We start from the raw sequence: 13,637 nt of genomic DNA, 5'->3' as shown, positions 1-13,637 counted from the left end.
GTGTACAGGTAGTATCGGGGAGGGATGCTCCTTGTTAGGGATGGAGGAGAAATTTAATATGGTATTCATTTAAAGTCAAATCTATCAGATTCACACTTTCTGAAACAGTATTTCTTTATTTAGAGCATTCGCACCCTGCTGTTCCGCCACAAAGGCTCCCAAAGTGTCTTACATGCTATGGAAACAAGACAGGCCCTACCCACAGACCTACAATCTAACCCCCCCCCCCAAAGCACAGCTATCCTGCACAATTTGCACTTATCCAAATTTTGCAATGCAGTTCTCCAGTCAAAAATTTATTTGTTTACAAAAATTTATATGTTGTAAGTGTGCTTAAAATGAATATATTAGGGAAAATAACTTACAAAATTGCATTGGATCAGTGAAAATTGCTTGCAAAAATATGTACATGGGTCAAAACTGCATATGACCATGTGTTCAATAAGAGAAGTTCTCACAAAAATGCTGATGAATTTTCATGAGGATTAAAAGAAACAAACCCACAGATTTCTGGAAAATGTGGAGAACGGAACTGGAAAAATGAGAAATGGAAAGAACCAAAATTGACAAAATTCTTCTATCCCTGCTCCTTGCAACTAGTGACCCTTGTAGTGGCTGGCAAAGAATAGCAGCCATGACCACTGATTGCCCTGTCTCTGTAGGCAGCTGTGCTGGCAGCAGCAGCTGGTACTCTTAACAGGCATTGCCACTCACTTGCATGGCCATGACTGGTGATGGCAGCAGCTGCCACCACCTGCCATCTAACTAGGAGGAGGGGGAGGAAAAGGAACAGCTATTCACCTACGAACCCACTGGACTGCATTTTGCCAAGGATACCCCTGACACTGCAGCCAGTGCCAGATTTATGTATATGCTAAGTAGGCTGAAGCCTAAGGCCTCTAAATCTAGGGGGCCTCGCCAGCCCTCCTGCTTCCCAGTGGGCAGTCTCCCCTCTCCCAAAATTGCAAACCCAAGACTTTATGTGAGGGCAGGGTAACTCAGGCCTCTAAATCTAAGGGGCCCCGCCAGCCTGCCTGCTCCCCAGTGCCGCTGTCTCCCCTCTCCCAAAATTGTAAACCCAAGATTTCATGCAAGGGCAGGGCAACTCAGGCCCAGCAACTATGAGACTCGGCTGGCCAGCGGGGCCCAATTTGAAGCAGTGGGGCACAATGTGAATATTTTTTGGGGGGTAGGGTCCCAGTTCACAGCCAAAGTCTGCAAAATCTTATAGATATAAATAAAATCTATCTAGATTGCCCTGGTGCAGGGGCTCCGTTAGGAGCGGCCCACAGGGCCCAATTTGGCCCAGTTGCTCCAATTGCCTTAAGGTCAGCCCTGATGAGACTGACAAGCCCTGCACCTTCTAGGTCCCTGGTGTCACCATTCAGAGTACAGACTCAAGGACTTGTTATGGAAATAAAGGGGGGCACTTACTGGAAATCAGTTTTGTCACCTCTTCCTCCCCCCCAAACTCAGAGGCAATGAGCCCTGCCACCTTTTATTCACAGTCACATAAGCACTACACTACACTACAGCATGGCCATAAACTTGTACGTTCAACTGCTGAAATATACACCCAATATGAAGCAATGGAGATTTATCATCTTTTTCCAAGTATAAGACTAGGTTTTTTCCCTAAAAAATAATATCAAAAATTAGGGGGCGTCTTTTACACCGATAGTGCCAAGGGTGGACTGGCGATTGGTTGTTGCCACAAAAATAGATGGAAAAATAGATGGAAAAATCCATCTTATAGATGGAAAAATATGGTATGTTGCTGCTTTATGAATGAATACTGTTTTTTATGAATGGTCTCTGTATTTTGTGAATTACCTAAGAGCCACCAATAAAGGGCTCTAGAATCTGACATCTAACCAATTGGGTACTACCAAAAGTGACCCCTATTTCTGAAAGCAGGTAACCAGCAGGGAATGCTTCAGCTCAGCCTTTGCACTGTTGACTGAACACCCCCTGCTGTGCAGACAATGGAGAAAGCTCGTAAAGTGTATCCCTTCTGGCATCCTGGCCAACTCTATTACGCTGGTGTAAACCCTGGTGCACCAGAAGCCCAGAATAGCAGCAAATAAAATCCACTCATACATCAGCAACTGATAAGACTGTTAGGATATTTCCGTTCCACCTTAAAAGGGAGCAGGCTATTGTGAGTCACAGAGTCTGCGTATTTCCTGTACACAGGATGTTTATGTTTGCTATTGCTTTCGTTTTCTCTCTCTGCGCCAGAACACGCTAGCAGGCAGTCACATTTGTTCTTTGTTCTGACCAACGCTGAATAAACATTCTAAATGATACCCTCCTGAGTGCAACTTTTGCTGTGTGAATTCTGCTGACAGAGTGTGCACCAGCCCAAGAAAGTGGCAAGCTATTTCTTAGGCTTCGTGTCGCTAATTGCTGATACTGTATCTACGGGAGGTTGATGGATCGTCCGGCAGCCGGCTTGGGGGCTCAGATGGACTTTATCTCCCTGGCAGTATCCCAAAGACTTCTCAACCAGTTCTTCTAAAGTCTTCCTAAATTATAAAGCTCCAAAATACAGGCCAAAAAAGAGAGCAGGTCTGGGAAGAGTGAGGCATACAGTGGGCACCACCAGTGAAAAGCCCCTGCTCTGTGTAACGCCTGCCCTGTCATTTGATAGAGTGCCCACTTGCCCTCCTTCTTGACATGGAATGCTCTGTATTGGAGTCTCCAGGTCCAGGACAAAGACCATAAGAAGGGGGAGCAGAAACCTTGAAGTTCCTAACAGCTGTTAAGCAAGCAAGCAAGCAAGCAAGCAAGCAAGCAAGCAAGCAAGCACACAGGTCACCTTTGTCACAGTCAGGATGCCTACTGTATGTCCTGGCCAGGCCTGCACCCAATATTGTTTTTGTACAGTCTTGTTTGTCCTCAGTAATCAAAATTGTATTATCAAGATATACAAGCAGAAAAGTTGTTTTCCTTCATTTGCAAGGAATTGTACAATACAAAGTGGCACTAATAAAGAAAAGTTCCAGGGTGACAACAGAAAGCAAACTAAAAATCAAGTTATAGGAAAACTGGTGCTATTAACAGTAATCTTTGTAAGTTGGTTAATTGGTTCAGCAACTTCCATGCACATGACGTGTGATGCTACCCCCCCCCCAGTCAAATGATAACTCATCAGAGGCAGCTACAGGAGAGCTATGAGATTCAAGTGAGGGTCAGATGCCTTGTCAATCCCAGCAGGTATGTAAGAGGACGACCCGGCCTGCCTGAAGCTGCACAATGTGTTGATCTTACTCCTAATGGATGGGGTTTTCAAGAGCACATTGCACCAATACTGCACTGGCTTCCTTTTGCTTTCTTCGGCACAATTAAAGGTGTCAGTTTTGACCTACAAAGTCTTTAAATAAATAAATAAATAAATAAATAGGAGCCATTTGGATCTTTGCACAAAACAGAGAAGGCTTACTGGGTGACACAGAGATTGCATTTCTCACAGACACAGATTGCCAGAATGCAATATTACCCCAGCCATGTTCCTCTGTCCTGCAGCCACATCAGCTATGTTGACAGAATGCAATGTAAACTGAGTATGCCATTTCTAAAACACCCAGGATTTCCTCCATGCTAGGGGAATCCTCCTCGGTTAGCTGACAAATGAGGCAAAGACAAAGCAGCCTCAGAAGGGGCAGCTATTTAACTTCTGCTTGTGACTTTCTTGGGCTTAGACTGCAGAAGCATTAAAATACCCTCAAGCATCTGTAAGAGAAACACATTTGCTCACATAAATTTTGAGTAATTGAAATGCACTTGCCAGTAGCCATAAGCAACAGAATGTGTGCATCATTGTCGTCACAGCTCAGCCCAACACATTTTTATTTACAATAATGGAATTCCTACTGAGTTCAGTGGGTTTAGGTAAAGGTAAAGGGACCCCTGACCATTAGGTTGAGTCGTGACCGACTCTGGGGTTGCATGCTCATCTTGCTCTATAGGCCGAGGGAGCCGGCGTTTGTCTGCAGACAACGTCCGGGTCATGTGGCCAGCATGATTAAGCCGCTTCTGGCAAACCAGAGCAGCACACGGAAATGCCGTTTACCTTCCCGCCGGAGCGGTACCTATTTATCTACTTGCAGTTTGATGTGCTTTCGAACTGCTAGGTTGGCAGGAGGGTTTACTCCCAAGTAAATGTGCAAAGGACTGCAGCTTAATGGGTAAGATTTTGAAGCAAACTAGTCATTGAGATAAAGTGGCAAAACATCCTGACCCGCTGCTGGGTAATCATTTGAAACATTTTTAACCAAGGAAAGAGAATCAATTAACAGAATCAGCTGGCAACAAATTCCATAACTAAGGAGAAATCAGAGAAAGAGCATGAACATGTGAAGCAGAAAGAAATACAATCTTAACCAGAGAATGGATGCACACAAGGGAAATAAAATAACATCTTGCATGGAGAATACAATGGGAAAGGTAAGTAACCAATGGAATTAGTTTAAAAAATGCAAGATAGATACTGCAGACTTGTACAGCACAATGCTTTACATGTCTACGCAGAAGTAAGTCCCATTAAGATGAGAATAAGGAAGACCAGGCCTTATGTTATCAGCAGCATCAAGTAGGAAAGCTTTCCTAGGTTGAATGTTTGAATGCTCCCACCTTCAATCAAAGCAAAACAATAGCAGTTGAAGGCTTTGATTTCTAAGATCCCTAGAACTGAGTGCAACTCCAAGCCGTGACTGTGTAACTGAGCCACCATAGACATACCTAACACCACAGATGGAGATTTCATGTCACCTGGGCATGCAAGCAATGGCAAGAGTGAGGAAGTGAAGTAGCTTTCTTTGTTTGCCTCTCACTTTCTTGTGGTTGCACAGGTTGGACCCACAGGTCCAATGAATGGGAAGGAAGGAAGGAAATAAAGGAAGAGGAAGTAAATGCATGCAAGGAGGAGAATCATTGGGAGCATCTTTCCAAAGTCTCCCTCCCAAAACCTGGAGTCAGCACTGAGATCCAGGTTCAAATCCCCAGTGTGCGAGCAACACTCATTGGGTGACCTTAGACCAGTCACTATCCCTTCACCTTACCAATCTCACAGGGTTATAAGAATAAAACAAAGGGTGGAGGAGAACCTGGAGCTCCTTGAGAGAGAAGTGGGCCATACCACCTAACAACCAACCAAGCAGCCAATAATACCTATCGCTTGGATACTGACTCACCTCCAGTGGTGGAGACACAGTCACATGGTCTCCCTTCCAGCATGTAGTACCATGTATGACATGAGAACTACGTGCAGACATCCCGATTCAGGTTGCTTCTTTGAAAAGAGAAAGAGAATATGCAGACCAGGCCTTCAGGGGTGTAAGAGTGAAGCCCTTGCATTCCTTGTTCCTTGAGTTGCTAGGGAGAAGAAAGAGAGGTGAATCTCAATCCTCCATCACAAAGGAAGGGAACTGGCAGCTGGGTGGTTGAATGAACAGGGCTCATGGCTATTCCCTATTATTAACTGAGACCACTACATGGCTTGAAATTGAATACACATTTAAGGTGCCATGGAGAAGAATGTTGAGGGCTTTAATATCCCTGCAGTATTCTAGATAATTAATTTATTCAGTTTCTCAATGGGAGAAAAAAGGTGTGAAATTAAATCTGCTCTTTGCACCAAGTGATTATGTGCTTTTAATAGGAACTATGCATTGAATAGTTAACCGGTTCATATTAATGCACACAGATAATATTTATTACAAGCACATATGCTACAATACATCTGTTCTGTACTTCAATATAAAACTGCTTGAAAGTCTGCTGCGGTTCTTATTTATGGGGTGTGTGTGTTGGCTGAGAGACTGAAATATGGCATCTGCTCCACGTCAGTCACTTTTCTCATCCAGTCCCAAGATGAGTTCTCCCTATAAGTGAGATGTAAGCATCACCAGTCCCATTTTTGTTGATTGCCGTAAATGAGGTGGTCTTGGAGGAGAAAGTGAGGAAATATATTTTAAAAGTATGATAAACTATTCCACAGCCAGATTACAGCAGGGTTCTCTCCCCGCCCCCATCCTGTGCCATATAGTTGAAGTCAAACTTGTGTCTTTAATGACAAAGACTTTGTGCTCCCTCTCTAAGTTTATTAGTGAGAAAAGGATCTTTTTAATTTGTTGGGTGCTTCATAAGCAGACAGAGACATCTGAATTATAAGGATTCCCTAACCTTGATGAGCATACCATTAAGTCAGGGATGGGGGAAGTCTTTTAAGCCCAAAGGGCAGGTTCTCTCATAGGGAGCCTCCTTGAGGGGAGGCATGGTGGTGTTGGTGGAACAGCACAACAGGTGTTGGTTTCAGGTTGTGCTGTCTGTTCTAGAGAAGGTTGCTAGCTGTGGAAGCATTTTCCTGTTCCTTCCTCTTCCCACTGCTCTTTGTGAATCTCTGGCTCCCCCATACACAGAGACACATGCATGTCTTTCAGTATTTCCCCAGCCTGTTTCCAGGATGCTCTTGCCAAGCCATACTTCAGCCTCTCGCCTTCCCGCTCCTTGCAAACACCACACGGTCCACACATTCCTGCGGGCCAGTAGCAAGCTTTCGCGTTTCTTTCAACAAGAAGCATAGATTACTGTCGCAGGAAGCAAGTCTGACATCACAGCTGAAACTCCAACTTCCCTCTTTGTATAGGGGAGAGAAAAACATGTCCCGTAAACACATTATAATGGTGCTCCAACATCACTGGGAACAATGTCCAACAGCATACAGTAGATTCCACATTAAAAGGATTCTTCTTCCCCACCCACATCTCCAACATTCGGTGCTACTTTTGTTTCTCTCCTACGACATTCTTAGAAATAAGCAAATTCAGAAAGTTCTGTGCTCTGCTTACAGCTGGGTGCTATCGTTTGTGTTCACTCTGTGCAGCAGTCAGGGTGGGTGGGGTGCAGTCAAGCACCAGCTGAGCACTCCCACCCATGGGCGTAGCCAGGATTTTTGTTTGGTGGGGGGCAGGCCTTTTGTTAGGGGGGGCAGAACCGAAGTGATTGGTAAATTAGTTAAGTATTTCTATTGTTTTACTTGATCTCTCTCTCTCCCACCCCCGGCTACTCCCCTGCTCCCACCCACCCAAAACATCAGCACATAACTTAACGGGTGCTTCACTTGGGCTGGAATGGACTGCAGTGAAAACGGCCCCCATACAAGCAGGCTTGGCATGACATTCCCACAGCCTCCACAGCAGTTAGGGATGCAGACGGAGCAATAACGACAGGTGGACAGGAGTGTTCAGATGGGTGACAGTCACTCTTGCAGACTGGAAAATAGACACACCTCAATAATATTCCAGGGCACAATATATTGAGGAGTCTGGTGGGTCAGAGATGCCACAGAATCTTTCAAAGTTTGCTGAAAAGACAGTGTTGCCTAACATGGCAGAAGTGCTTCAGCAAAAATGAAGTGTAACAGCAGCAATAGTAGCAATAGCAGTGCCCTGATAACAGTGGTTTGCTGTATGTATGAGAGGCTCCAGTGTACATGATGCTCACCAGTTTTCTTCATGGAAGAAAGTGTGGAAGCCCATTTACTCTGTTGCTCCATGTGTGCTTCAGGGCTCTGGATTGGGTGCAAGCCTGAAAAAAACACACACACTGCGGCAAATAAAATATTGGTAGACTAATGACAGCATAAAGTGGAGAGTCAAAATGTGAAGCATTTGACTTCTGGTTGAGGTCCAGAAATAGCTTTCTGACTCAAAAATTTAAAGGGAAATCTTTAGGAGAAAGAGGAATGTTCTAGTTTCACAAAGGAGTAGCCAAATAAGAGTTGGTAATTGATAAATCTGGAGGCACAAACATACATTAAAAAAAGGAAAATCCATGAACCATTAGGCTTAACAGACTATCCATACTGTGAAAAAGTATCATCTTCATACACTGAGGATGTAAGGGAATGTTAAGGATGCATTCCTTGAATTTTCAGACGTTATTAGTGAAATAACACAGCAAGGTGAATTACACTGAGATATTTTTCTAACCATTCCAGCAATCTTGGTCCAAGTTGTCATAGGGCTGGATAAGTCATGAACTTTCGACCGAAGCTCAGATTGCTGGGAGACACATCCTCCTTGTTAGTTTCGGATGACAGTTCAGTGCACTAGAGAGATCCACTTGTGTATAAAGAGGAGGAGAGACGGAGGAAGATTTAGCACTGCATTTTCACAGGGGCAAGAAATTCCATCCATCTCAAATGTGTTTTGGCATGCAGCCCAGCTCCTTGTCAAGCACATGACCATCGCTTTGCCTCCTATTTCTGGCCTGGATTTAGATCTTGGTGGCTGAGCGAGCCACGTTAGAAGTTAAAATTAGGCAGCCCAAACTGCAACACCACACACTTCTCTCCAACAAAGGGAAGGCCCATTTGGAAAACCCAGAAAAAGGACAAGGGGCTTTGAGATTGAATGTCAGCCCTGTGTGCAGTTTCTCTATTTGCTCAGCAGTGTAAGAAAAACTACCTGGGCTCCCTTTTGTTTTGATGTCTAGTTTTTAAAAACTCACTATTCAGTTTATATCCTGCTGTGCTTTCCAAAGGAGTCCAAGACAATGAAGACTGTGACAAGGGTGGCTAACTTTCAGGGGCGATGACAGGAACAGCAGAAGCTGCCTTACACAAAGTCATTTAGCCAGTCTAGTTTAGCTCAGTGTTGTCTACATCATCAGCCTAGACCATTGGTCATGATGGCTGCGACTGGTGGGAGTTGGAGTCCAAATTGGAGAATTCAAGTTGGGAAAGAGCTAGTCTGCATTGGCTAACAGAAATTTCAGAAAATACTAACAGCAGCTCCTATCATTCAAATCCATTAGGCAGCACTTGAGCCATCTATTTATTTCAATTAGCAAAGATCTTTGCACAATCACATTTTATATGCATGTTGGTGTTTACAGCTTTGATTATTTCCCATGTGAAATCCTTATTATTAAGCCATTGTGGAAATCTGTGCAGCAATTAATAAAAATCTACATTTTAGTGTTTAGTGATGATTTGCCCATTATCACATCCATCTTCCCTGCGTGGAATCCTTGTCAAAACCAAATGAGCTCATTCAGTTTGACATGACCATGCAACTTTGACTGTATGTTAGAGACACAAATGTCATCTATATACAGCAGCTACTCACGTATCTCTTTTGGCTGACATTATTGATGTTTCTTATAACTGGTCCTGAGTGTTGGCTAATAGCTACTGCTATGGCTCTGAAAACAAATCACAGAGCATTGCAGCCAGAGCTGGCTTTACCACTAGGCAGCTGCAGGCTTTGCAGAGTACAGAACCTTTGCTGCAGCAAGAGATGATTTTCCTTTCCAATGCATTTCTCTTGCTCTGGAACAGCAGGTAAAGGTAAAAGTGAAGCTCTGTTGATGCGAAGGGACAGTGAAACTGGCAAATCAGTCTAGGGATGAGCATTTGTCTGTATCTCCTCCTCCTGCTTCAAAATCTAATCTGTTCTGAGTTGCCCTGAGTTCTTTCTGATTGGATGTGTGCTCTGGATCCCAATTCACTCTGTGTAAAATGAATGTTTCCTATTCACTCTAATGGAGGATCTAGAAATGGCTATAATTCTGCAGCTTTGACCTATGCAGATGAAATTTACAGGCATATGAGTACCTCCAGAGTGTACTAAACAAAACCATAGTGGCAGTAACAGAGAGCAGGCATGGCACCCAGTGATCCGGAAAGGCTGTGTGTGACATCATTTCCCCTTACTGCATGAGAATTATTTAACACATGCTACTCAAGTGCAATGGAGCCCACCAGGTACTACAAAATGATGCTTGATTCCCCCTTTCTGCCCATACATCCTAGCATATTTCATTATTCTATTCAAAAGTTGCACAAGTCACAAGATACATTTAAATTATGTAAAAGAGGCTCAGAGTCAGTTCCACATACCATTTAGCATCCAAATAAGTCAGACGTAGAAAGAAGGAAAAACTATGGCTGCGTTTATAGAATAAATCTGCAGTGGTGGGAAAGCCCTGCAGGACTGGCAAGAAAAGAGCATAGTGTCTCCTTTTGTAGTCAATGTATTTTAACTCTGACCATGTTATATTATCAGAAGAAAAAAGAGAGTCTTTTTTATCTCCCTAGTTCAAGACTATGCTGGGACTGAGCCTGGTCACTCTGCAATTGGGGGCATAGAGGAGAGCTAGCTATTCTTTGCTTTGGAACTTGATGTCTGCTGTAGTTGGACGGATGGTTGCCAGAGCAGAAAACCTAAGAAGGCACCCCAGATTCTAGAAAGTGTTTGTTTTGGTTGATGGTCCTACTGAGGTTTCACATTCATACAAAGAGTCATGCTGTATGAGAGCAAAGGCTCATCTGGTCCAGCGTCCAGCACTCACAGGGCCAGATGCTCGTGGAGGGCCAGAAGCATGACAAGGGTGCAGTAACATTTTGCCTCTTGTGCTCCCCAAACAAGTGTTATTCAGGGGCATATTGCCTGGGGTACTGGATGCAGTGCACAGCCACCATAGCTAGTAGTCGTCAATAGCCTTTTCTTCCATGCGTTTCTTTAAAGCCCTTTCAAAGCCAGCTGAGTTTGTGGCCTTTGCTACATTTTGTAGCAAATTCAATCGCTGATGCACTCTGTAAAGAAGTACATCCTTTTCTCTGCCCCAAATCTTCCAAACTCCCATTTCAGTGAATCACTCGGAGTTCTGGTATTACGAGGGAGAAAAGCTTCTCTCTATCCACCTTCTCCTGAGGCACTCTTGACATCCAAATGTCCTGAAAGACAATGTAATGCGCCTCCAGGGGTGAAATCAAACTGCTGGAGAATCACAGAGTCTGCTGTGGCTGCAGGGACTGGCAACTCACCACTGCTTCCTCCTGTGTTGTTTTTGCTGCAATAGCAGCAGCGAAGTGACTTCCCAGAGGCACAAGCCTGGGCAGTGTGCATGGAGGTCCTGGGCTGCCCAGACAATAAGACCCACCTCTTGGCCTCACTAATGTGTTCCAAGGCAAAGCAAAGTACGTTTGGCACCTTGAATAATTATATACACCTTCATCATACCCCTCAAAGCAGACCAAACTCCACCTATGACTCACTGCAGCAGGAGCTCAAAAGACAATCCCCTCCCAGGAGCTGAGATTGAACAACAGCATCCCCTGGCATACGCAACAGCACCATACTTTCCCTGATGAATGTTTGTCCTTTAAAAACACTCCTTTGTCCTTTAAAAGTCAGGAAGGTGATTTTGAGAGGAATCATAGCCTATGGTAGATGGGTGAACATCTCTCCCTCACCTGTCATTCCTTTGCTCTTGTTTGTAGTCTCATGCATTTACTTTCTATTAGTTGGGAGAATTAAACAGGTCTCTCAGGAATATTGAATTTGGCCTTGAACCTGCATGCTGAGGACAATCTTTCTTTGGGATTTTTACACCTTTGTGGAAGCTGATTTTTACACCTTTGTGGAATCAGGGGGAAAGTGCACTTAGGGTGGGGATAGAATCAGAATAGGAAAGAAGAATGCGGGAGCTTGTTTGGGGGAGTTAGAGCTGTGTCTGGAGTTCATTATATAGGACCATCTATCCATCTATCCTTCTCTTCATATTCATTTCACAGCAATGTTCAAAAATGCAAGGCAAAGAATTAATGGTCATAGCTATCATCTTCCAGCAACTTCATAATAAGAACTGTAGAAGCTAAGAAGTGAGAAAGCATTCTAAAATGACTTTGGATTTGGTCCACATTTTCTCCTGCCAACCAAACATGTCTCACTTTCACCAGCCGTTTAAAGGATTTCTAGGAAAGTATGTTCCAGTTTTTCCTCTTGTTGCCATAAAGAAATTTGCCTTATTTTTTCTGTCTCATGTAAACATCAATGTCTAAAAGATGTGCTACCTATAAAAAAACCCAAATGGCTGCCCCCAAAATGTAGCTGCACTAACCCTATTGCATGTAACAAGAGACATGGGGTTCAGCCATAGTGTCATATAACATGGATAATAAGCTTCCAGCATCTCCATCAATTCTTCTCTCTGTCCATTTGAGGTTATCTTCCAAATTGCTGCCTTCCAACACTTTCCCTTCCTTCAGTTTGGATTGTCTCAAGCCAGGGTGCTCTGAAAAGGAGAAGGCATAAAAAAATCCAGACTGAGGGAGGGGAAAGTCTGGGAATGCAGTGATTTTGAGAAGATTGAATGAGTAGAAATCCAGTCAAACCTACTGGATAGAAGGCGTGGACTATAGCACTGTGACAGAGTATTTGCTTTCTATGCAGAATGTCCCAGGTTCAGTCCCTAGCATCTCCAGTTACTGCTTGGAAATATTCCCTCCTGAAATGTTGAAGAGCTTCTGCCTGCCAGTGCTGACTAGATGGGCCAATGGTCTGACTTGATATAAGGCAGCTTCCTATGTTTCTATCCGATTGTACCACCTCAGCGGTGGCAGGAACGATAATGCTGATTTCTTCAGCCTCTCGTAATAGCTGCCATTTTATTTTCCCAGAATGCATGTGGTCTTGTCCCCATCCTCCTCCCTGCTGATGAGTCCTACAAAGGCAACCCTTAGACTAAGGAGGCGGAGGCTGACAGTCCAAGCCATCCCCTGGCTGCAGTAAGGAAGGAGGCAGCCAGATGAGAGCTGGCTGTGGGCTAGATGGGCTTTGTGGGCAGTGCCCCCTCCATCTTAAAGGACCAGCTACCACTGGTGCTCATGGATAATTCATTGTCTGAAACAACAAAGAATCTTTTTATAGAAAAAGAGGCGCCAGATCTCACCATGAATCTAATTCTCTTATAATGGCAATGGTGCCATTTTGAGAGGTGCTGGAACTGATTTCCAGTGAGTTCTGGCTGAAACGAAGCCCTGCCTATAACATTTTTTACGGCATGATCGTTCACAGACTGGAGTCCATTCTAGTCCATGACTCTTGCCATTGTTTTTGCTGACACAGACTTACCTGGTTACACCCTCTGGTCGTCTGAGACATACATTTCAGTGGAGTGCTCTGTAAGAAAATGTCTGCCATGGCCTGCTGGAATGCCAGATATTCTGACGAGGAATGCTTCAAGTGGCAGGTAGACCAGGCCACATAAACAAACAAAATTAGGCAGGGCCTTGCACACAGTAGCTATGTGAGCTCCCTGTTAACTGTCCTCATTGTATATCACCTCAACATGTTTTGCTCACTGCTTTAGGTTTCATCTTGTTGTAAAGTTAAAGGGTGGCTCTTTAACGACCTCTTTCCACCTGCTTTTTGAGCATAAACGGAACACATGTAATTTCACACAGCTTAATACGAGCGATAAGCTAAATCGCCTCTGCTTACAACCAGTACTTAGCGCTTGGCTTTTCACTGGGAAAGCGAAAGCAGATGTGATGCTACTAAAAGAATAAAATGAGATGCTGTCAGTGTGCGCCATTTGTCTCACTGAAGTGCTGCTACTGGTGCCTCTTTAGACTTCAGCTGTTTTGATCTGGATGAAGACCAGAAAATAATCAAGGAGCACAGGATCTTAATTCAGCATGGCTTTTCTCTGGAAGAATTATAATGCTATTGATAATTAAGTGCGGGTGAAATCAAAATCCAGGCTGCAGTCCTATGCATGCTTACCAAGCAGTAAATCTCATCAAACTCAGTGAGGTTTACTTCTGAGTAGATCCATATCACTGT

The sequence above is a fragment of the Podarcis gaigeae genome, assembly GCF_964106915.1.
Source record: "Podarcis gaigeae genome assembly, chromosome: 3".
In the NCBI taxonomy this organism is placed as follows: domain Eukaryota; kingdom Metazoa; phylum Chordata; class Lepidosauria; order Squamata; family Lacertidae; genus Podarcis; species Podarcis gaigeae.
Note: the sequence above shows the minus strand (reverse complement) of the source record.